The sequence below is a fragment of the Heterodontus francisci genome, chromosome 17 (genome assembly GCF_036365525.1).
Source record: "Heterodontus francisci isolate sHetFra1 chromosome 17, sHetFra1.hap1, whole genome shotgun sequence".
In the NCBI taxonomy this organism is placed as follows: Eukaryota; Metazoa; Chordata; class Chondrichthyes; order Heterodontiformes; family Heterodontidae; genus Heterodontus; species Heterodontus francisci.
In genome coordinates, this window is record NC_090387.1 from 17529105 (window position 1) to 17553192 (window position 24088).

Consider the following 24088-nt stretch of genomic DNA (forward strand, 5'->3'; position numbering starts at 1 on the left):
TGGAATTAGACTGCGCGGCTCGTTTTTAGGCTGGGAGACACAATGGGCCAAGTGGCCTCTTTCTGTGCTGTAAACATTCTATGATTCTATAAAGTATTTTATTTTACCAGCCGAGGACAATGATAATTACAATTGCAGTATATTAGAGGATCTTCACAAAGCTAACCACACCTCTTCTTTGTGCTTTCTACCATATCGCCGTTCTCACATTCTCACATGATTTGCACCTTCCTCAGCTATACTCTTCAATCACAGCTGCACTGGGAGCTTTGAAGCCTCCTTGCTTGTCTGACAATGACCGGATCCAATTACGCAATGCAGAGAACGTTGAATTACTCCAGACTAGGCAGGATCACAATACACATTCCAGACAAACTGTTGGGTGTGTCTTGTCCTCCAAAGGAAACAATCAGAAATCAGCTCCCACCCACTTGTGTTGTGAAGAAACGCTGCCCTAATTCTATAGGGATTATTGTGGTGAAAGGGTGAAAACAGGTGCTAAATGGGCACAGTGCTAATAAGCCAGGCCTGTTTGGAAGTCTGGTTTTAACACACAATTTGTATCCTAATTGCTGATTACCATAATATGAATTTGCCTGGAGGTGCTAAAACAGAGAGACTTGCAACACTTAACAACAACAACAATTTATACAAAAGCAAAATACTGCAGATGCTGGAAATCTGAAATAAAAAGAGAAAATGCTGGCAGCATCTATGGAAAGAGAAACAGAGTTAACGTTTCAGGTTGATAACCCTTCGTCGGAACTGGGGAAATGGTGGAGGGTGGGAAAAAAAAACAAAAGGGAAGTTCTGTGCTAGGGTAGAAGATAGGAGAGGTTAAATGACAAAAGAGTTGGTGGGACAGAGCCAAAGGGAGTAATTTTTAGATTAGAGATACAGCACTGTAACAGGCCCTTCGGCCCACCGAGTCTGCGCCGACCACCAACCACCCATTTATACTAATCCTACACTCCCACCAAACATCCCCACCTGTCCCTATATTTCCCTACCACCTACCTATACTAGTGACAATTTATAATGGCCAATTTACCTATCAACCTGCAAGTCCTTTGGCTTGTGGGAGGAAACCGGAGCACCCGGAGAAAACCCACACAGACACAGGGAGAACTTGCAAACTCCACACAGGCAGTACCCGGAATCGAACCCGGGTCCCTGGAGCTGTGAGGCTGCGGTGCTAACCACTGCGCCACTGTGCCGCCTCTTGTGGTTGTGTGTGCTTGAATACTAACATGTCTGCAACTGAAAGTAGCAGCTCTCCAAGCCAGGGTGAAGTAACTTGGGATAAGTTAAAAGCATACTCTGTGGAGGAGTTGAGGAAAATGGCGGAGCAGTGTGGGATCACAGTACGTGGCAAGGCTAGGAAGTCTGAACGCCGAAGGCTAGTGGCCATCCATTTTTCCCTTGAATGTGAAGAAGGAGAAACAGATTAGAAGCAGACCCAGACAGGGTATTGTGAGCAAAGATACAATTAAAATAGAGGAAACTTGAATTTGAGGAGCGCGGGAGAGAAAGACAGGAGAGGGAGAACGAAAGAATATTCCAGAAGGAATGCGAAGAGAGAGTGTTGAAGCAGCTTGAGTCAACTAGGAGGCAACAGAGTAACCCCAGTGATAGCATGGCCAATGTGGAGGAGCATAATTCAGGGCTGGGTACAAAGTTATTAAAACTAGCTCAATTGATTCCAAAATTCAATGAGGAAGATGTAGAAGAATTTTAGTGTCCTTTGAGAAACTGGCAAGGCAGCTAAAATGGCCAGCTGAGACCTGGCCTCTTTTACCACAAAGAAAGCTAATTGGAAAAGCCCATGAGGTTTATCCCTGTTACCAGATGAGAGTTCATCAAATTATGAACTGACCAAAAATGCTGTCCTTGGGGCATTTGAATTAGTACCCGAAGCCTATCGCCAAAACTTTAGAACCCTCAAGAAGCATGCTAATCAAACTTATCTGGAGTTTGAAAGAAGTAAGCAGCTGGCTTTTGACCAGTGGCTGAGGGCTCTTAAAGGACAGCTCAGCTATGAGAATCTCAGAGAAGTAATTCTGTTAGAGGAATTTAAACACTCTCTCCCACTCTCCATAAAGACACATGGAGAGGAGCAGCGGCCGTCCTGGCCCAAGAGTTTGCTTTAATTTATAAGTCGGTTTCCAAGGGGAGAACCTTTCCGAGTCACCCCCACAAATCCGAAAGGGACAAAGGGTGGGAAGGTGATAGGAGCCCAAGCAGCCCTGGGAGAGAAAGGAAAGCAGGAGACACAGGCAGTCCTCCTCTGGCCAAAAAGAAAGGTGCAATAAGCAGGAATGAGACCCAGAGACCTGTGTGCTTCCTTTGTAATAAAGCAGGGCATTTAAAAGCTGACTGCTGGAAACAAAAGGGAAAACTGGTAGGGTTAATCAGGGCACACCCGCTCAGTAAAGATGGGACTCTGATGGAAAGTACAGCAGAACAAGCTGTGGCTTTAACTGTGGTGAAAGTGCGACCCAGGAAGCTTCCTACTGCACGTGCTGGAAAAGATAGTAGGATTCCTGAAGGTTATCAGGGTTTTATATCTGAAGGAAAAGTAACCCCATACTCCTCGAGTGGGGCAAGCAAGCCCACAGTAATTCTCAGGGACCCAGGAGCCACTAGATCCCTTTTACTGGGAAAAGACCTGACCTTTCCCCAGAGAGTGCAGTGAACACCAGAATGGTGGTGAATGGTATTGGAGGGCAGTGTATGCCTGTACTTGTATGCTGGGTGCACCTGGAGTGCGACCTAGTTTCGGGACCATAGGGATTGTCCCTAGTTTGCCTGTGGACGGGGTTGACCTGCTCCTAGGTAAGGATCCGGCTGGGGTGAAGGTGGTAGCCCCCCCAGTAGTGAGAGAAAGACCGGAGGAGGTCAGAGAGACAGGGCAGTGGCAGGAGATGGACCCCTGAGGAGTCCCTGAATGTGTAGTGGATCAGGCCAGGATCAAACCAGCTCCCCCAGAGGAGACTGCATTGGCGCTGCAGGCAGATGACCAGGTCTGCCTGTCTGAGACTTTCTTTTGGAAAGTTAGGAGACCCAGGGAATGAATTAAATTGATTTTCCCTGGCTGAGGCTCAGCGAGCAGACCCAGTATTGCGAGAGTTAGCACAGGCTGCCCAATCTGAAAGTGAAGCAGAGGGAGCCCCCGATTGCTACTATTTAAAGAATGAGGTACAAAGAACAAAGAACAGTACAGCACAGGAACAGGCTATTCGGCCCACCAAGCCTGCGCCGATCTTGATGCCTATCTAAACTAAAATCTTCTGCAATTCCGGGGACCATATCCCTCTATTCCCATCCTATTCATGTATTTGTCAAGATGCCTCTTAAACGTCGTTATCATATCTGCTTCCACCACCTCCCCCGGCAGCAAGTTCTAGGCACTCACCACCCTCTGTGTAAAGAACTTGCCTTGCACATCCCCTATAAACTTTGACCCTTGCACCTTAAACCTATGCCCCCTAGTAACTGTCTCTTCCACCCTGGGAAAAAGCTTCTGACTATCCACTCTGTCCATGCCACTCATAACTTTGTAAACCTCTATCATGTCGCCCCTCCACCTCCCTCGTTCTAGTGAAAACAATCCGAGTTTATCCAACCTCTCCTCATAGCTAATGCCCTCCAGGCCAGGCAACATCCTGGTAAACCTCTTCTGTACCCTCTCCAAAGCCTCCACATACTTTTGGTGGTGTGGCGACCAGAATTGCATACAATATTCTAAGCGTGGCCTAACTAAAGTTCTGTACAGCTGCAGCATGACTTGCCAATTTTTATACTCTATGCCCCGACCGATGAAGGCAAGCATGCCGTATGCCTTCTTGACTACCTTATCCACCTGCATTGCCACTTTCAGTGACCTGTGGACCTGTACGCCCAGATCTCTCTGCCTGTCAATACTCCTAAGGGTTCTGCCATTTACTGTATACTTCCCACCTGCATTAGAGCTTCCAAAATGCATTACCTCACATTTGTCTGGATTAAATTCCATCTGCCATTTCTCCACCCAAGTCTCCAACCGATCTATGTCCTGCTGCATCCTCTGACAATCCTCATCACTATCCGCAACTCCACCAACCTTTGTGTCATCCGCAAACGTACTAATCAGACCAGCTACATTTTCCTCCAAATCATTTATATATACTACAAAGAGCAAAGGTCCCAGCACTGATCCCTGCGTAACACCACTAGTCACAGCCCTCCATTCAGAAAAGCACCCTTCCACTGCTACCCTCTGTCTTCTATGACAGAGCCAGTTCTGTATCCATCTTGCCAGCTCACCTCTAATCCCGTGTGACTTCACCTTTTGTACCAGTCTGCCATGAGGGACCTTGTCAAGTCCATTTACTGAAGTCCAGATAGACAACATCCACTGCCCTTCCTTCATCAATCATCTTCGTCACTTCCTCAAAAAACTCAATCAAGTTAGTGAGACACGACCTCCCCTTCACAAAACCATGCTGCCTCTCGCTAATAAGTTCATTTGTTTCCAAATGGGAGTAAATCCTGTCCCGAAGAATCCTCTTTAATACTTTCCCTACCACTGACGTAAGGCTCACTGGCCTATAATTTCCTGGATTATCCTTGCTACCCTTCTTAAACAAAGGAACAACATTGGCTATTCTCCAGTCCTATGGGACCTCACCTGTCGCCAATGAGGATGCAAAGATTTCTGTCAAGGCCCCAGCAATTTCTTCCCTTGCCTACCTCAGTATTCTGGGGTAGATCCCATCAGGCCCTGGGGACTTATCTACCTTTATGCTTTGCAAGATGCCCAACACCTCCTCCTTTTTGATAACAACATGACCCAGACTATCTACACTCCCTTCCCTCGACTCAACATCCACCAAGTCCTTCTCTTTGGTGAATACTGATGCAAAGTACTCATTAAGTACCTCGCCCATTTCCACTGGCTCCACACATAGATTCCCTCCTCTGTCCTTGAGTGGGCCAACCCTTTCCCTGATTACCCTCTTGCTCTTTATATACGTATAAAAAGCCTTGGGATTCTCCTTAATCCAGTTTGCCAATGACTTTTCATGACCCCTTTTAGCTGCCCTGTCTCCTTGCTTAAGTTCCTTCCTACTGTCTTTATTTTCCCCAAGGGCTTCGTCTGTTCCCAGCCTTCTAGCCCTTACGAATGCTTCCTTTTTCTTTTTGACTAGGCTCACAATATCCCTCGTTATCCAAGGTTCCCGAAACTTGCCAAACTTATCCTTCTTCCTCACAGGAACATGCCGGTCCTGGATTCTAATCAACTGACGTTTGAAGGACTCCCACATGTCAGATGTTGATTTACCCTCAAACAGCCGCCCCCAATCTAAATTCTTCAGTTCCTGCCTAATATTGTTATAATTAGCCTTCCCCCAATTTAACACCTTCGCCCGAGGACTACTCTCATCCTTATCCACAAGTACCTTCAACCTTACGGAATTATGGTCACTGTTCCTGAAATGCTCCCCGACTGAAACTTAGACCACCTGGCCGGGCTCATTCCCCAATACCAGGTCCAGTACGGCCCCATCCCTAGTTGGACTATCTACATATTGTTTCAAGAAGCCCTCCTGGATGCTCCTTACAAATTCTGCCCCATCCAAGCCCCTAGCACTAAGTGAGTCCAAGTCAATGCAGGGGAAGTTAAAATCACCCACCACTACAACCCTGTTACCTTTACATCCTTCCAAAATCTGTCTACATATCTGCTCCTCTCCCTCCCGCTGGCTGTTGGGAGGCCTGTAGTAAACCCCCAACATCGTGACTGCACCCTTCCTATTCCTGAGCTCCACCCATATTGCCTCGCTGCATGACCCCTCCGAGGTGTCCTCCCGCAGTACAGCTGTGATATTCTCTTTAACCAGTAATGCAACTCCCGCACCCCTTTTACATCCCCCTCTATCCCGCCTGAAGCTTCTAAATCCTGGAACATTTAGCTGCCAATCCTGTCCTTTCCTCAACCGAGTCTCTGTAATAGCAACAACATCATGGTTCGAAGTACTAATCCAAGCTCGAAGTTCATCTGCCTTACCTGTTATACTTCTCGCATTGAAACAAATGCACTTCAGACCACCAGTCCCGCTGTGCTCAGCAACACCTCCCTGCCTGCTCTTCCTCTTAGTCTTACTGGCCTTATTTACTAGTTCCCCCTCATTTACTTCACCTGCTGTCTTACTGCTCTCGTTCCCACCCCCCTGCCACACTAGTTTAAACCCTCCTGAGTGACGCTAGCAAACCTCGCAGCCAGGATATTTGTGCCCCGCCAGTTTAGATGCAACCCGTCCTTCTTGTACAGGTCCCACCTGTCCCTGAAGAGATCCCAATGATCCAGATATCTGAAACCCTCCCTCCTTCTGATGAGGAAATGAAGTTCTCCTCACAGACCTGAGAGCAAGGAGTGGGCAGTAGTTCACCAGTTAGTGGTGCCGCTGTGGTACTGGAACATAGAACATAGAACATTACAGCGCAGTACAGGCCCTTCAGCCCTCGATGTTGCGCCGACCTGTGAAACCATCTGACCTACACTTTTCCATTTTCATCCATATGTCTATCCAATGACCACTTAAATGCCCTTAAAGTTGGCGAGTCTACTACTGTTGCAGGCAGGGCGTTCCACGCCCCTACTACTCTCTGTGTAAAGAAACTACCTCTGACATCTGTCCTATTATCTATCACCCCTCAACTTAAAGCTATGTCCCCTCGTGTTTGCCATCACCATCCGAGGAAAAAGGCTCTCACTATCCACCCTGTCCAGCCCTCTGATTATCTTATATGTCTCTATTAAGTCACCTCTTCTCCTACTTCTCTCTCCTTGCCACCCAGGTTAATAGAGCTGTTAAGAAGGCATATGGTGTGTTAGCTTTTATTAGTAGGGGGATCGAGTTTAGGAGCCACGAGGTCATGCTGCAGCTGTACAGAACTCTGGTGCGGCCGCACCTGGAGTATTGCGTGCAATTCTGGTCACCGCATTATAGGAAGGATGTGGAAGCTTTGGAAAAGGTGCAGAGGAGATTTACTAGGATGTTGCCTGGTATGGAGGGAAGGTCTTACGAGGAAAGGCTGAGGGACTTGAGGTTGTTTTTACTGGAGATAAATATTAAGAAGGGCCCACAAGACTACAGTGGCTGTACATGCCGGTATACGAAAGACCAAATCCCTCATAAGACAGCAGTTTGACTAGCCAAAACTCCACAAAGATGTGGTGGAGTACTGCAGGAATTGCCACATGTGCCAGGTTGAGGGGAAATCCCAAACTACAGTGAAACCTGCACCCCTAATTCCTGTACCGATGTTAGGAGGACCCTCCAGCAGAGGGCTGGTGAACTGTAAGGGAACCCCGCCGAGAACAAAAGTGGACAGGCAGGCACAAGGCTGGCAAAAGTTTAGAAAGAGAAGGGGAAAGAGTGACCAAGAGGGCAGGTTAAAGTAAGTCCGGGAGGAATCCCGAATGAAAACCCCTACTGTCCGGTCAGCCAACCCAGAAAAATGTGAAAGGTTAGAGCCCACATCCTCCTGCAGACACTAGAAGCACTCCACCAGAGTTGCTAACAGTATTTACAGGAACCTGCAGAGACAAAGAAAGATCTCTAGGGGGCAAGTGAAACCGTGAGGGTTTTGGAACAAAGACCTTAGGCAGCCATGGAAATGGGCAAATGGAAGAGAAACTACCCCAAAAAACACATGTTTATTGGGATGCCAAAAAGGGGGCAGTTAAAGCATCGCTGGCACCAAGAGAAGACAGGCTGTAATACGTTTTAGGATTTATGAATGAATGGGAATGAATGAGAGAAATGTATGGGTTTTTCTGTATCTTACATTTTTCTCTCAACCCTTTTAATGAAATGTGCTTTTCACAAATTGCATTTCATTTTGCTGGGTGTGGAGGTGTAATGTTAGACCCCCACCTGGCAAGAATGAGGCACATTAATTTTGTCATGAACATTGATTTTAAACTGTTACTGGAGTTAAGAAAGAACTTGTTAAACTGATCAGCCGTGGCTGGAAAATGCATTTGCATATCAACAGACGGTGTTTGGAAGGACAAAGCAGCCAGTCCCTGACACATTCAACCCACAATGGAATTTTGATCACCAGACGTTGAAGGTTGGGGAACTCGTATTCCTGGTTGACTGCTAAGATGGCCGAATACACAAACGGACATGGTCAAACCAGTTAGTCACATGACACACATGGGCAACCTGAGTTTTTTGAATTTGTACAAACAGTTTGGGCAGAAAGTTGTTTGCTCCTGGACTGAGAAGATCTCTCTCCTGTCTGCTCCCATCTCTTTCTCACTAGCCTCTAAATCCACTGAAGACTCATGAAACCCAAGAGAGAAAAGTCTCCTACAGTGAACAAGGTTTAAGAAGAATACTAGGCCCCAACAAAAAGCAAGATCTACCTACAATCAAGGACTCTACAGTGAGCTTGAAGAACCGTAACACCAACTCTTCAGATATTGCCTCAAACCTTTCCACTTTATTTTTCTATTTGCATGTGTGTATCGCGTATGCATGCTAGCGTGGGCACGTCGTGTATCCCTTGGCATCAACCAAATTAGAGTTTAAGTTTAAGTTGAATAAATTTCAACTTTTCTTCTTTCAACCTAAGAAAGTCTGTTTGTGCTGGTTTCTTTGCCTTACAATTGGAAATCGGTGAACAAGGATTCACCAAGGGGGAGCTAAAAATACGGTGTGTTTAAAATTAAACCCTGTTACAGTAAAACCAGGTGAAGGGTGAGAGGGAACCCTGGACCTACGAATATATGAACATATGTACATACGAACATGCGAATTTGGAGCAGGAGTAGGCCGCTCGGCCCATCGAGGCTGCTCCGCCATTCAACAAGTTCATGGTTGAACGGATTACTCCACATTTCCACCTACTTTCCACCCCCTTGCTTATCAAGAATCTATCTACCTCTTCCTTAAAAATATTTAAAGACTCTGCTTCCACCACCTTTTGAGGAAGAGAATTCCAAAGACTTACGACCCTCTGAGTGAAAAAATTTCTCCTCATCTCTGTGTTAAAAGGAAGACCCCTGATTTTTAAACAGTGACCCCTAGTTCTAGATCCTCCCACAAGGGGAAACATCCTTTCCACATCCACCCTGTCCACTCAGGATCTTATACCTCTTTCTCACCTGGTTGTAACAATAGGCCAAGATGAAGAATGGACATTAGTTTGAGATAACTGAGGGTTACAGGTTCCCATGGATCCAAACCACAGCCTCAGTTCGCACTTCCAGGAGAGGAGAAAAGAAAATGGGGCCATGGCACGAAGGGGAACTAATCCCCAGAATTAAATCACTCCCAGTCTTTCATTATTCTCTCTCACTAAGCATCAGATTTATTTTTGTGTTATGTCATCTCAACAGGAAAATCCGGTTTCAGGCTGACTGCTTTCAACTGGCCAAAGAGCAGTTATTTACTGCTCTGGTGAGATCATTAAGCAGCCTTTTGTTACCAGATGATGCCATGCTGCTTGTTACTGCAAGCAAAAACACACAGAGACAGGTTAAGCGGCAACACAGGAAGACTTTGTAATTAGGTGTGTCACAAAACAGGTTTTTACTAGTCATTAAAACCAAAAGGGAATTTCTTTAATGGGTGTTAATACTTACCCTGCATTGAGGTGAAAAATAAACAGAAACGAACTCCCAGTTTTCTGGAACAGCTCTGTCAACAATAAGCAGCAGGACATGTCCTGGGAGCGCAAGCCGCTGCCACTAATGGTTATTTTTGACAGCTTTAAGTTAACAAAAGATGCCCTTTGAACCTACATGAATGAAATAATGAAAAGCAATTGTGGTGGGAATTGTTTTGCGGAGCTTAATTTTATCAAGTAGACCTCACAACCAGAATCGTTGTACTTCAAAGTAATTCATTTTACATGAAGCAGTTTTGAGGCACCTGAAAGATTTGATAAGGTGCTTTAAAAATTAATTTCTTCATTTTCTTTCCTTTGCTTTCCTTCTTTCCTACAGAGGGAAATGGACCAGAATTTTCTGCTTCTGTGCTTTCCCAACTTTTTTGCCCATTAAAATGAATAAAGCATGATATTGTAAAGCGTGCTTTTCACAAGGCTTATAATTTAACATCTGAAGCGTGCAGGCAAAGATTTAAAGGATGAAGAGAGAATCTTCCCTGTATCTAAAGGGACATGTTAATCCAGCTTGATGACACATGGAGGATGTGGCTTGGACATGAAGGCATAAGAGACCAGGGAGGCTTTTCCCATTTAATGTCAAGACGTGTTTGAGCATTTTCCCTTGAGTATAGATGGTTGAGGGGTGATCTGAACTATATATTTGAAAAGATTTGCTCGGGTAGATATGTAGAAAGCTGTTTCCTCTGGTGGGGCAAAAATCAAGAACCGGGGGTGTAATCTTAAAATTATAGCTAGGTCATTCAGGAGTGAAATCAGGAAGCACTTGTTCACATCAAAGATGTTTGGACTCTGTCCCCCGCAAAAGACTTTCAAGACAATTGGAGCTTTCAAGACTGAGATAGATAACTTTCTGTTAGGCAAGGGCATTGTTGATACATTAGGTAAGCGCATCAAAGGATACAGAACAAAGGGCGGAAAATGGAGTTGAGGTGTAGATCAGCCATGATCCAATTGAATGGCAGAGCAGGCCTGAGGGGCTGAATGGCCTCTTCCTGTTCCTATATTCCTTTTTCTGGATATAGTTCCAGATAATTTAAGAATCTGGTTACTTGATCAAGGGTGTGAAACACTTGAGCAGCTAGGCAGAAACATTGATCATTCTAAGGCCTAGTGAGCACGGGTCAGCTGTTGCACGGGGGCGGGGGAGACCAGACGTCTCATGAATGAGGCATTCAGCGTGCCACCTGCTCAATCCACTCCAGCTGAGGCGGGAAGTGGTCAGCTAATCAGGCATCAGAGATCCGTAGAAAATGAGTTCAGGGATTTGAAATACGACAAGGAAAATAAATTCTATTCTCAGTGCAATGCAAACTGGGAGCATCCAGGATTAGAGACTGGCTGAAATATATTGATGTAAGCAGGAGTCACGGAAGTGGGTGTTTATTCATCCATGTTCAATGTTTTCATAGGGAATGATGTAGACATAAGGAAGGGGGTGATGCAGAATGGAATACCCCTTAATAATCCAGGGCAGGGTGCTGCAGAGGTCACTGACTGAGTTGCATGCGGTCTAGAAGTTGCTTCACCTGAAGAGATTCAGGAGGCTATGGTGATTTGAGGCAGTGCAGGAGTAGGAGAAGTGGCAGAGAGTAGGACTACTTTATTCCAGGGGCTTCACAGTCCAGAGAGGCCTGGCTGGTACAAATCAGGTGGAGCTGGCCAAATATGCCCTCGGGCTAAGTGAAAAGCCAACAGAAAGTACATCCCTCATCTCAGAAACTGAATTTGAAGGGCACCAGTTGCTGAGAGGGTGTGTTCAGAAACCCAGAAGAACACATGCTGGGCAATTTTATCCCAACTGCCTGTCAGGAAACTGCTGCAATATTGGTTTTTCAACCCTCTAGGTTTGAACCCTCCAATGAGGTCAGTGAAAGGTAATACTGAGAAGGTGTAAAATCAGCGTTCCACCCAATCCCATGGATTTTCTGACTGACGGGATAGGTTAAAATGTCCCCCACGGAGTTCTGGAAGCAGATCTGAACCTCACATTGAGCAGGAGGAAAGAGCCTAACGTATCTGGCCTACTTGATTAGTGACCACATGACTGAAGTGAGGGCAAGGGCTCATTAGGTGTGGCTGCCTCAATTCGGCGGTGGAGGGACAGACAGAGGCAGTCTGTGGTAGAAGCCAGTCGTAGCACCCGGCTACAATATCATCCCAGGGAAGCCCGTGGTGGACTGGCCACAGGGTCTGGACTGACAATTCAGGCCCTGTCAGACAACACAAGCAAACCTTGCTGTACAATATGTGGAACCACAGTGGCAGCAAAGGTTCAGGAACAGGACTTGTACATCTGTCATGGGCAGGTTTCCACAAAGCTGGTGGGTTCCCCAGGCTTGATATGTATGGCAAGTGTCGTGGCACACCCACTCAGGAGCACACGGCCTTCATACAAGTGACCACAGGAGGTCGAGTAAGACTGAGGGATCTATGTTGGTAGATCATTGAACTTTCATGAACAGGTACAAAAAATAATCAAAAAGCTAATGGAATGCTGGGCGTCATATCCAGAGGAGTAGAATATAAGGGGATCGAAGTCATGATTTAGCGATACAAAGCCCTGGCTAGACCACACCTGGAGTACTGAGAGCAGTTCTGGGCACCACACCTTAGGAAGGATATATTGACCTTGGAGAGAGTGCTGTGTAGGTTTACCTGGATGCCGACAGCTAAATTGTATGGTAAATTGACACAAACTAGGGCTGTATTCCCTGACATTTAGAAGTTTTAGGAGTGATTTGATCAAAGTTTTCAAGTTATCAAAGGGAACTGATAGGGTAGATAGAGAGAAACTATTTCCACTGGTTGGGGGGATCTAGGACTAGGAGACAGAGTGTTACGACCAGATGAGAAAAGTCTAGGGTTCCCTTTCAGCTTTCACCTGGTCTTACTGTAACAGGGTTTGATTTTAAACACACTGTGTTTTTTTGCTCCCCCTTTGTGAATCCTTGTTCACCGTTTTCCAATTATAAGGCAAAGGAACCAGCACAAACAGGCTTTCTTAGGTTTAAAGAAGAAAGGTTGAAATTTATTAATCTTAAATTCTAATTCGGATAACGCCTAGGAACACACGCAATGCTTCATGCTAGCATGCATACGCGATACACACATGCAAAGAGAGACAGATAAGAGCAGAAGAAAAATAAAGTGGAAAGGTTTGAGGCAATATCTGAAGAGTTGGTGTTACGGTTCTTCGAGCTCACTGTAGAGTCCTTGATTGTAGGTAGATCTTGCTTTTTGTTGGGGCCTAGTATTCTTCTTAAACCTTGTTCACTGTAGGAGACTTTTCTCTCTTGGGTTTCATGAGTCTTCAGTGGATTTAGAGGCTAGTGAGAAAGAGATGGGAGCAGACAGGAGAGAGATCTTCTCAGTCCAGGAGCAAACAGACTTTTTTGCCCAAACTGTTTGTACAAATTCAAAAAGCTCAGGTTGCCCAGTAGGTTAGTCATGTGACTAACTGGTTTGACCATGTCCATTTGTGTATTTGGCCATTTTAGCAGTCAACCAGGAATGCGAGCTCCCCCACCTTCAATGTCTGGTGATCAAAAGTCCATTGTGGGTTGAATGTGTCAGGGGATGGCTGCTTTGTCCATCCAAACACTGTCTGCTAATATGCAAATGGCTTATCTGTTTAACAAGTACTTTCTTAACTTCAGTAACAGTTTAAAATCAATGTTCATGACAAAAGTAATGTGCCTCATTCTTGGCAGGCGGGGGCCTAGCATGACACAGAGTCTAACATTTTAAGCCAGAGTTTTCAGGAGTGAAATTAGGAAACATTTCTACATGCAAAGGGTGGAGAAGTTTGGCAATCTCTTCGACAAATAGCAGTTGATTTTACATCTGAGGTTGACAGATTTATGTTAGCCAGAGGATTTGGGATATGGGGTAAAGGTGGGTATATGGATGTTAGATCACAGATCAGCTCTGATCTCATTGAATGATGCAAGAGTCTGAAGGGATACTCCTGTTCCAATGTTCCTATGTTTCAGAATTTTCTTGACTTTTTCATAGAAAGGATTTTAAAAAATAAATGATTTTTAAAGCTGGATTTGTAAAAGCAGTAAGTTGTCTCTTTTATTGATAAAGAGACCCAGACAATGTTAAATAGAAGTTCGTTTTCCCAGAGACTAAGCAATAAATGATTTGTTAGCTTGGCTGGGTAATCATAAAACATCTCTCAAGTATTCCGTTTGTAAAGACTTTGATCTCTGTGAAGTAGAGGATATAGAAACAGAGACGCCTAAAAGTCAGACTAGCCTTTGCCACAGAGAAGCTGCTGAGGCCAGATTGAAAAATAGAGTTAAGTTAGTCTGTTCAAATCAGACAAGTAGACCCACTGAAGTTGGGGTCGTTCAGTATGTTTATTATTTTTATATTATTTGGAGGTAAGTCCTATCAATTAAAATGAGTGAATCTGATCATAGGTATTGTTTTGTACATTCGCCTTACTGTAGCATAAAGAAACTTAACGATTTAATTAATCCTAGTATCGTGTAATGTTAACTTATTTTGCCTTAAGAACAACTGAAGAAATAGGCATGCAAAAACATGGATGTGCGGATCAGGTCACAAAGGCGTTCTATTGTTACGCGTGTGTGACCCACGGTCATTTAAATTGTTACAGAGCAGTGTAAGTCAACTCCCATAAAGATAAGATGTTCAAGTTGCCTCGGGGAGCAATTGATGCCACTGAGCCCAAGAAGGTGTCAATGTGAGGCCTGAATTTGTAACATCTACATAACTGACTACAACTCAAAATCAATTCACTGGCAGTGAAATGCTTTGGGACACATTGGGCTGAATTTTGCTGCAGGTGTCAGGAACCCGACATCAGGATCACTTGCGGGTCCCGAGTCCACGTTTGTTGACAGCGCACCAGCCAATGCAAGTTTACAGGAGACGGCCTCTAATTGGTCGCCTTTGCATTCGCTGTCCATTTAAGGATGGTGGTGGAACAGGGATGTGGGAGGGCCCGTAGGACTGTCTGGTTGGCAGCCCCACTGGGAGAGGTGAGACCTAGGGGGCGCCTCAAAATGGAGGCTGTCAAGAAATCAGTTTTTAAAAAAGGCCCAGAACTGTGAGGGACCTCAGAGTGGGCGGGGAACAACTCCACAAGAAAGTCTGCGGCTTCAATTGGGCCACTTTGAGCCTTGTGGCTCCCTGATACCGTCATTTCATCCAGCCTCTGATGTCCCTCTGACCTCCCGCCGAGAGGCCGCCTCTGAAGTGTTGCTGGGCCCTGACACAAAGGGGTGCCTGTGCATTGCTGGGAAAATGCCAATATTGTCAGAAAATGGCCCTTGATTGAGGTCTTTATGACACTGATTTCTTGTCCACCTCCATCGAACGGGTTGCCGATTCCAGTGGCAGCCCACCCGAGTGAAACTCACCCTGAGGTGGGACCACATTGTGGAGTTAGCCTAATGGGGTTTCCTGTTACCTTTGCAGTTCCAACCACCTCCATAACGATCTCCAACCCTCCTCCACATGGCTGGGAAAATTCCCACCTCCATTCCAGAGGTTTCCTGCCTTGCTGTTGAATATTCTTGGTTAAATGCTGTCATTAAAATTAACTGTGGGGAGGTGGAGTGGGAGGGGAGGTGGGGATTGGGATTTGTTATGTTACAACCAGGTGAGGAAGGGGTCTCAGGCCCCCTCTCGCCCCTTTCCTGGTTTGGCCGGAACAGGGTTTATCTTTTAAAATACACTGTTTTTAGCTTCACCTCAGTGAGTTCTTGCTCACTGTTCTCTAACTATAATTGTAAATGAACCAATCAGACAAGCTTTTTTAGGTTTAAACAAGAAAGATGTAAGTTTATTAGCCTTACCACCCTAAGTCGGTTAAAATTACTAAAATGACGATGCAATCACGCTCACATGCATATGAGATAAACACACACACAAGTAGATAAAGAGGGGGATAAAGAATTAAAGGGGGAGGCTTATGTCGGGTTGACAATAAATAAAATTCAGTTATTGTTTTTCGGTTGGATGTAAAGTCTTTGATTGGAGTTGCGGACTTGCAGTTCGCGCTGGGGCCCAGTGCACACTTTCAAACTTGTTTCTCTAGTACCAGAAGGCTGAAGAGGTCCTCTGTCTTGAGGCTTAAGCTGCTTCCGTGGGTCCCTGGGGCTTTGCTTGAGAGAGAGACAGGGAGAGAGAGCTTCCTTCTCTTTTGTCTTCAAATTGCAGTCTTCCCTTTCTGTGTGGCACAATTCAGAAAGTCCACAGGTTGGCCAGCAGGTTCTTGGGGTGAGGGTGGGGGGTTGCTGGACTTCAAAACTTACTGGTTGGGGGTGGGAGGGGTGGACTGCTGGCTCTTCCACAGACAAGATGTGGATCATCACTGTTGCCCAGACCAATCTTGTTAATTGCATCAGTGAGCACTTCCATTGCCTCTCTATGCAACTATCTCTCAGAATGCAAATGTGCAACCATGTTTTGAGCCACTTAGTTCTGTTGGTTTTTTAAACAAGTTCTGTGCAATGTCCAGCAAACAAAACGTTTCAGTAGTGTCCCATATGGCAAAATCAATATGTTTCCATTTGGCAGGCGTGATTTCCGTCACACCTCCACCTGTCGCCGAATGAAACACGACATTAGGGGAGCATTTCATTATAAATTAGAAGGAAGAGACAATACAGGAAAGCACACATACATTTCTCTCATTCATTCTCATTCATTCAGAAATATTAAAATTGTTACAGCCTGTCTTTCCTTTGTAGCAGTGCTGCTTTAACTGCCCCCTTTTGCTTGAGGTGGATCTGAGATAGTTATGTGTTGCCCAAGGGGTTTAAAGTTTCTTTACTATCGGCCTCAATACGTTGGGAATGGTCATCCCAATAAACATGTGATTTTTGGGGTGGTTTGAAGTTTGCATCTTTCCATGATTGTCTAGGGTGCGTTGGTTCCTGTTGGGATCTGCAGGAGGATGGTTAGATTTAATTAGCCCTGGTTTGGAGCTCTGATCATGGGAGTCGGCAGTGGGTTGGATCCACTCTGACCTCACTTTCAGTGCTTTGGTGAGTCATGCAAGTGCTGTTCACTTCAGGGCATTGTTGGTTCTCTTTTCTCCTGACTGTGGGGCAGGATTATTTGCTAATTTTCCCTTTGTCCTCTGGGACATTCCTGCTTGCAGGTATTTGTCCAGATTCTACTGCACGCCCCTGCGGCACTTTGACTAGGTGAAGCATCACGGTTTCTCTGTCCTCGTGAAGACTTTTTTGTCCCTGCAGTTTTCTGGAAATGCTGTTAGCAACCCTGGTAGGGTCCTTCTGGTGTCTGCATTTATATAGGAGGATGTGGGGTCTAATTTTTCCAACATTTAGGGGTTGGCTGACCGGACAGTTGGGGTTTTCATTTGGGAATCCTCTCGGATCTCCTTTAACTTTTCCGCTTTGTCCTTTCTTTCCTCTCTAACTTTTTGCTAGACCTGAGCCTGTCTGTCCCCTTTTATTCTCGGCAGGGGTCCCTTACAATTCACCAGCCCTCTGCTGTAGTGTCCCATATGACGAAATGAATATGTTTCCATTTGGCAGGTGTGATTTCTGTCACAGTTATAATCAATATTCTTGTCAATGTTAAAAAAATCTCTGAATATGCAGAATATTGCCACTCGCAGAGAAGGTATACCTTACAAACATTCTATTTTCTGTCACTGCATTTATGTATCAGGTGTTAACTGTGGTTCTATTGGTAGCACTCTTGCCTCTGAGGCAGGTGGTGGTGGGTTCCAGGCCCACACCAGAGACTTGAGCACGTAATCTATGCTGATAGACGAGTGCAATGCTGCAGTGTTATTATAGTAGCAAGTTTTTTTTCCAATTGTAAAAGTAAGTAATGGCAGGGCAGCTTGGCCTGTGCAATGTGGGAAGTCGTGGATGTGCCATGTGACCTTGGTGAACATGTCTGCAGAAAGTGTCTCCAGTTGAAGTAGCTTGAGGTTCGGGTTTCAGAGCTCGAGCGGCGGCTGGAGTCAATGCGGCGCATCCGCGAGGTGGAGGACTACGTGGATGGCACGTTTCAGGAGGTAGTCAATCCGGTGCCTAGGTGAGCACAGTTGGGGGGTGGTGGTGGACAGACTGGGTGGCTGCCGGACAGACAGACAAAGAAGTCAGGGCGGGTAGTGCAGGAGTCCTCAGAGGACATCCCACTTTCGAACCGATATTCAGTTCTGAGTACCGATGAGAGAGAGAGTTCCTCTGGAGAATGCACCGACAGTCATGACCGGAATGTCATGGCTGACTCAGCTGTGCTGGGATGGAGAAAAAGGGACAAGAGGGCAATAGTGGTAGGGGATTCTATGGTTAGAGGAATGGATAGGTGTTTCTGTGGCTGCAGACGTGATTCCAGGAAGGTATGTTGCCTCCCTGGTAAAGGGTCTTGGATATCACCGAGCGGCTGCAAAGTATTCTGGAGGGTGAGGGTGCACAGCAGGAGGTCGTGGTCCATGTTGGTACCAATGACATAGGTAGAAAGAGGGATGAGGTCTTGCAAAACGAATTTAGGGAGCTAGGTGGCAGATTAAAAAGTAGGACCTCAAGGGTTGTAATCTCTGGGTTTCTTCTGATGCCACAGGCTAGTGAGTATGTGAATAGGATGTTAGAGCAGATGAATGCATGGTTGAGGAGATGGTGCAGGAGGGAGGGCTTTAGTTTCCTGGATCACTGGGTCTGTTTCTGGCGAAGGTGGGATCTGTATAAGACGGACGGGTTGCACCTGAACCAGAACAGGAGCAGCATCCTTGCTGGGAGATTTGCTCGTGCTGTTGGGACGGGTTTAAATTAATTTGGCAGGGGGATGGGATACAGACTGAAAGCAAAGCAGGGGCTGTTGTACAATTAAATATAAATGAGAAGCTAAGTCAGTCTAGAGGACAGAGTAAATGTAGACCTGTTAAAGCTCAAGCAAATAATGCAAGGCTGGATTGTATCTATTTTAAAACAAGGAGTCTTACTAGTAAGGCAGATGAATTGAGGGCGTTGATTAACACATGGGAATATGATATTATTGCTATCACTGAGACATGGCTGAGGGAAGGGCAGGACTGGCAGCTTCGTATCCCAGGGTATAGAATCTTCAGATGTGCTAGGGGAAGGTGGAAAAGAGGAGGTGGCATTTCACTGTTGATTAAAGGGTCAATTACTGCAGTAAGGAGGGATGATATCTTAGAAGGATCCTCTAATGAGGCCATATGGGTAGAACTTAAAACCAAAAAGGGGGCTATCACTTGGCTGGGAGTGTACTATAGGCCTCCGAACAGTCAGGCACTGATAGAGGAGCAGATATGTAGGCAAATCTCACAGAGGTGCAAAAATAATAGGGTAATAATAGTAAGGGATTGCAACTTCCCCTATATTAGAGGCGATAGTATTAGTGCAAAAACCTTAAAGGGAGCGGAAATCTTCAAATGCATTCAGGAGAACTTTTTGAGCCAGTACTTAGAGAGTCCGACAAGAGGAGGAGCGGTACTGGACTTAATCCTGGGGAATGAAGCCGGACAAGTGGTACAAGTGGCAGTGGGGGAGTATTTCGGGGATAGTGACCATAACTCTGTAAGATTTAAAGTTGTTATGGAAAAGGACATAGAGGGACTGGGAAATAAGAGTACTGAATTGGGGGAAGGCAGATTTTAATATGATAAAACTGGATCTGGTCAAAGTGAACTGGGAGCAGCTTCTTATAGGAAAGTCTACATCAGACCAGTGGGAGTCATTCAGAAAGGAAATTGTGAGGGTTCAGGTGCAGCATGTTCCCGTAAAGGTGAAGAGTAGGTCCAATAAGTCCAGGGAACCCTGGATGTCAAGGGATATAGAGGATTGGATAAGGAACAAATGGAGGCGTATAGCAGATTCGGAGTACTGAAAACAGCGGAGGCCCTAGATGAGTATAGAAAGTGTAGGGATGTACTTAAAAAAGTAATTAGGAGAGCGAAGATGGGGCATGAAAAATCACTGGCAGACAAGATAAAGGAAAATCACAAGGCATTTTATAAGTATGTTAAGGGCAAGAGGATAACCAGGGAAAAGGTGGGGCCCATTAGGGATCTAAGAGGCAATCTGTGTGTGGAGCCGAAGGTTTTGTGAGGTTTTGAAGGATCGGTGAGGTTTTGAACGATTACGTTTCATCCGTGTTTACAATGGAGAAGGACGATGTAGGTGTAGTGATCAGGGAGGGGGGATTGTGATATACTTGATCAAATTAACACTGGAAAGAAGGAAGTATTAGCTGTATTAGCAGGCTTAAAGGTAGATAAATCCCCGGGCCCAGATGAGATGTATCCCAGGCTACTATGTGAGGCAAGGGAGGAGAGAGCAGGGGTTCTGACACAAATTTTCAGATCCTCTCTGGCCACAGGAGAGGTGCCAGAGGACTGGAGGACAGCGAATGTGGTACCATCATTCAAGAAGGGTAGCAGGGATAAACCAGGTAATTATAGGCCTGTGAGTCTAATGTCAATGGTAGGGAAATTATTGGAAAGAATTCTGAGAGACAGGATTAATCTCCACTTGGAGAGGCAGGGATTAATCAGGAATAGTCAGCATGGCTTTGTCAGGGGGAGATCGTGTCTAACTAAATTGATTGAATTTTTCGAGGAGGTGACTAGAGGTGTAGATGAGGGTAAAGCAGTTGATGTCATTTCAGTAAGGCTTTTGATAAGGTCCCGCATGGGAGATTGGTTAAGAAGGTAAGAGCCCATGGGATCCACGGTAATTTGGCAAATTGGGTCAAAATTGGCTTAGTGGAAGGAGGCAGAGAGTGATGGTCGAGGGTTGTTTTTGCAAATGGAGGCCTGTGACCAGTGAGGCACCGCAGGGATCGGTGCTAGGACCCTTACTGTTTGTAGTGTACATTAATGAATTAGACGTGAATATAGGAGGGATAATCAGTAAGTTCGCAGATAGCACGAAAATTGGTGGTGTTGTAAATAGTGAGGAGGAAGGCCTTAGATTACAGGACGATATAGAAGAGCTGGTAAGATGGGTGGAGCTGTGGCAAATGGAGTTTAATCTTGAGAAGTATGAGGTGATACATTTTGGGAGGACTAACAAGGCAAGGGAATATACAATGGATGGTAGGACCCTAGGAAGTACAGAGAGTCAGAGGGACTTTGGGGTGCTTGTCCATAGATCACTGAAGGCAGCAGCACAGGTAGATAAGGTGGTTAGGAAGGCATACGGGATACTTGCCTTTATTAGCCGAGGCATAGAATATTGGAGCATGGAGGTTATGATGGAGCTGTATAAAATGCTGGTTAGACCGCAGCTGGAGTATTGTGTACAGTTCTGGTCACCACACTATAGGAAGGATGTAATTGCAATGGAGAGGGTGCAGAAGAGATTCACCAGGATGTTGCCTGGGCTGGAGCATTTCAGCTATGAAGATAGACTGGATAGGCTGAGGTTGTTTTCCTTGGAACGGAGAAGGCTGAGGGGGGACCTGATTGAGGTATACAAAATTCTGAGGGGCATTGATAGGATAGATAGGAAGAAACTTTTTCCCTTCGCCGAGAGGTCAATAACTAGGGGGCATAGATTTAAGGTAAGGGGCAGGAGGTTTAGAGGGGAGTTGAGGAAAATTTTTTCACCCAGAGGGTGGTTGGAATCTGGAACACACTGCCTGAAGGGGTGGTAGAGGCAGTAACACTCATGACATTTAAGAAGTATTTCGATGAGCACTTGAAATGCCATAACATGCTATGGGCCAAGTGTGGGGAAATGGGATTAGTTTTGGACGGGTGCCTGATGGTCAATGAAGGTGCATTTGGACGAACGTCCTGTTTCTGTGCTGTAAAACTCTGTGACTCTATGTTAGAGGGGCTTCCTTTGGCTAAAATACTAAACCAAGGCCCTGTCTGCCTTCTTGGGAGGACTGAAAAGTCCCATGGCACTATTGTGAAGAAGAGCAGGGGGGTTATCCCTGGTGTAATAAAACCAAAACAGTGCTGGAAATACTCAGTAGGTCTGGCAGCATCTGTAGCGACAGAAGTAAAGTTAACGTTTCAGGTCAGTGACCTTTTTACCAGAACTGGCAGAGATTAGAAATGGAATAGGGTTTAAGCAAATTAAGTGGGGGTGGGACAAAAGAGAACAAATGGGAAGCTGTTCATAGACAGAGGGTCACAGAGATAAACTGACAAGGAGGTCATGGGGCAAAGGCAAAGACAAAGAGTGTGTTAATGGTGTTGTGAAATACAAAGCATTAGTGCAGAGAGGGTATTAAATGACAGAACAATGAAAGCCCGAGCCATATGCAAAAAACATGAAAAAAAATGAAAAGAAACAGTGGGCAGGCATATGGTTAAAAAAAAAGTGTAATGATGAAACAAACTAAAATAAAATGAAATACAAATAAAAACTACAAAGTAAAACTGAAAAAAAAGGGGGGTGCCAGTCATGATCTGAAATTATTGAACTCAATGTTCAGTCCGGCAGGCTGTAGTGTGCCTAATCGATAAATGAGATGCTGTTCTTCGAGCTTGCGTTGATGTTCACTGGAACACTGCAGCAAGCCCAGGACAGAGATGTGGGCATGAGAGCAAGGGGGTATGTTGAAATGGCAAGGACAGGAAGCTCGGGGTCCTGTTTGCGGACTGAGCGGACGTGTTCCACAAAGCGGTCACCCAATCTGCGTTTTGTCTCCCCAGTGTAGAGGAGACCACATTGTGAACAGCAAATACAGTATACTCCATTGAAAGAAGCGCAAGTAAATCGCTGCTTCACCTGAAAGGAGTGTTTGGGGCCTGGAATAGTGAGGATAAAGGAGGTAAAAGGGCAGGTATTACACCTCCTGTGATTGCAAAGGAAGGTGCTGTGGAAAGGGGATGAGGTATCGGGGAGTAATGGAGGAGTGGACTAGGGTGTCACAGAGGGAATGATCCCTTTGGAGTGCTGACAAGGGAGGGGAGGGGAAGATACGTTTGGCACGGTGGACATGGTGGAAATGGCGGAGGATGATCCTTTGGATGTGGAGGCTGGTGGAGTGGAAAGTGAGGACAAGGGGAACCCTGTCGCGATTCTAGGAGGGAGGGGAAGGGGTGAGGGTAGAGGTGCGGGGAATGGGCCGTACATGGCTGAGGACCCTGTCAACCACAGTGGGGTGTGTTGTGGGGGGGGGGAATCCTCGGGTTAAGGAAAAAAGAAGATAGATCAAAAGCGCTGTTGTGGAAGGTAGCATCATCAGAGCAGATGCGTCGGAGACGGAGAAACTGGGAGAATGGAATGGAGTCCTTACAGGAGGCAGGGTATGAGGAAGTGTAGTCAAGGTAGCCATGGTAGTAGGTGGGCTTATAATGAATATTAGTAGACAGCCTACCCCGAGAGATGGAGATAGAGAGGTCGAGGAAGGGAAGGGAAGTGTCGGAGATGGACCACGTAAAGGCGAGAGAAGGGTGGAAATTGGAGGCAAAGTTGATAAAGTTTTCTAGTTTTGGGTTGGAGTAGGAAACGTCAACAATATAGTCATCAATGTACCAGAAAAAGAGTTGGGGGAGGGGGCCTTAGTAGGACAGGAACAAGGAATGTTCGACATATCCCACAAAAAGACAGGCATAAATAGGACCCATACCAACATTAATTGGGATAGTCATCGTGTTAACCAACAGTAATTGAGATAGTCATCGTGTTAAGGGCTTAGATTGAGTGGAGTTCTTAAAATGTATATAGGAGAACTTTTTAGCTCAGTATGTAGAGGATCCAACAAGGGAGGGTGCAGTGCTGGACCTAATTCTGGAGAATGAAGCTGGACAGGTGGTTGATGTGCTGGTGGGGGAGCATTTTGGTGATAGCGACCACAACATGGTACAATTTAAGCTTATTATGGAGAAAGAAAGAAACAAATTGCAAAAAAAGGTTTTGGATTGGGGGAGAGCGAATTTTAGTAAAATAAGACAGGATCTGGCTAAGGTAGACTGGAAAGTGTTACTTGTCGGGAAATCTACAGAAGAGCAGTGGGGGTATTCAAAAAGGAAATGGGCAGGGTACAGGCCCAACATGTTCCCTCTAGGGTAATGGGTAGGAGCAACAAGCCCAGAGAACCATGGATGACCAGAAACATTCAGGGTACGATGAGAAGGAAAAGAGAGGCTTTTAGCAAATACAAGGAGAGCAAATCAATGGAAGCATTAGTGGAGTACAGAAAGTGTAGGATGGAGCTTAAGAAAGCAATTAGGAGAGCAAAGAGGGGATGTGAGAAAGCTCTGGCTGGTAAAAGTAAGGAAATTCCCAAGATATTCTATAAGTATATCAATGGGAAGAGGATAACTAGGGAAAGAGTAGGACCCATTAGGGACCAAGGGGAAAATTTGTGGGTGGAGCCAGAGGACATTGGTAGGATGTTGAACGAATACTTCACATCTGTCTTCACCCAAGAGAAAGAGGATGTAGATATGGAACTTAGA

The 24088-nt window shown here is 45.6% G+C and overlaps 1 long non-coding RNA gene across 1 annotated transcript in view; it reads left to right on the forward strand.

Moving 5' to 3' along the window:
- The first annotated feature begins 13936 nt into the window (after positions 1-13936).
- Positions 13937-24088, forward strand: part of LOC137379154 (uncharacterized) — a 51065-nt gene continuing 40913 nt past the window's right edge. The window contains exon 1 of the long non-coding RNA XR_010976747.1: positions 13937-14075. This is a non-coding gene — a long non-coding RNA (uncharacterized lncRNA). The remainder of the gene's footprint in view (positions 14076-24088) is intronic.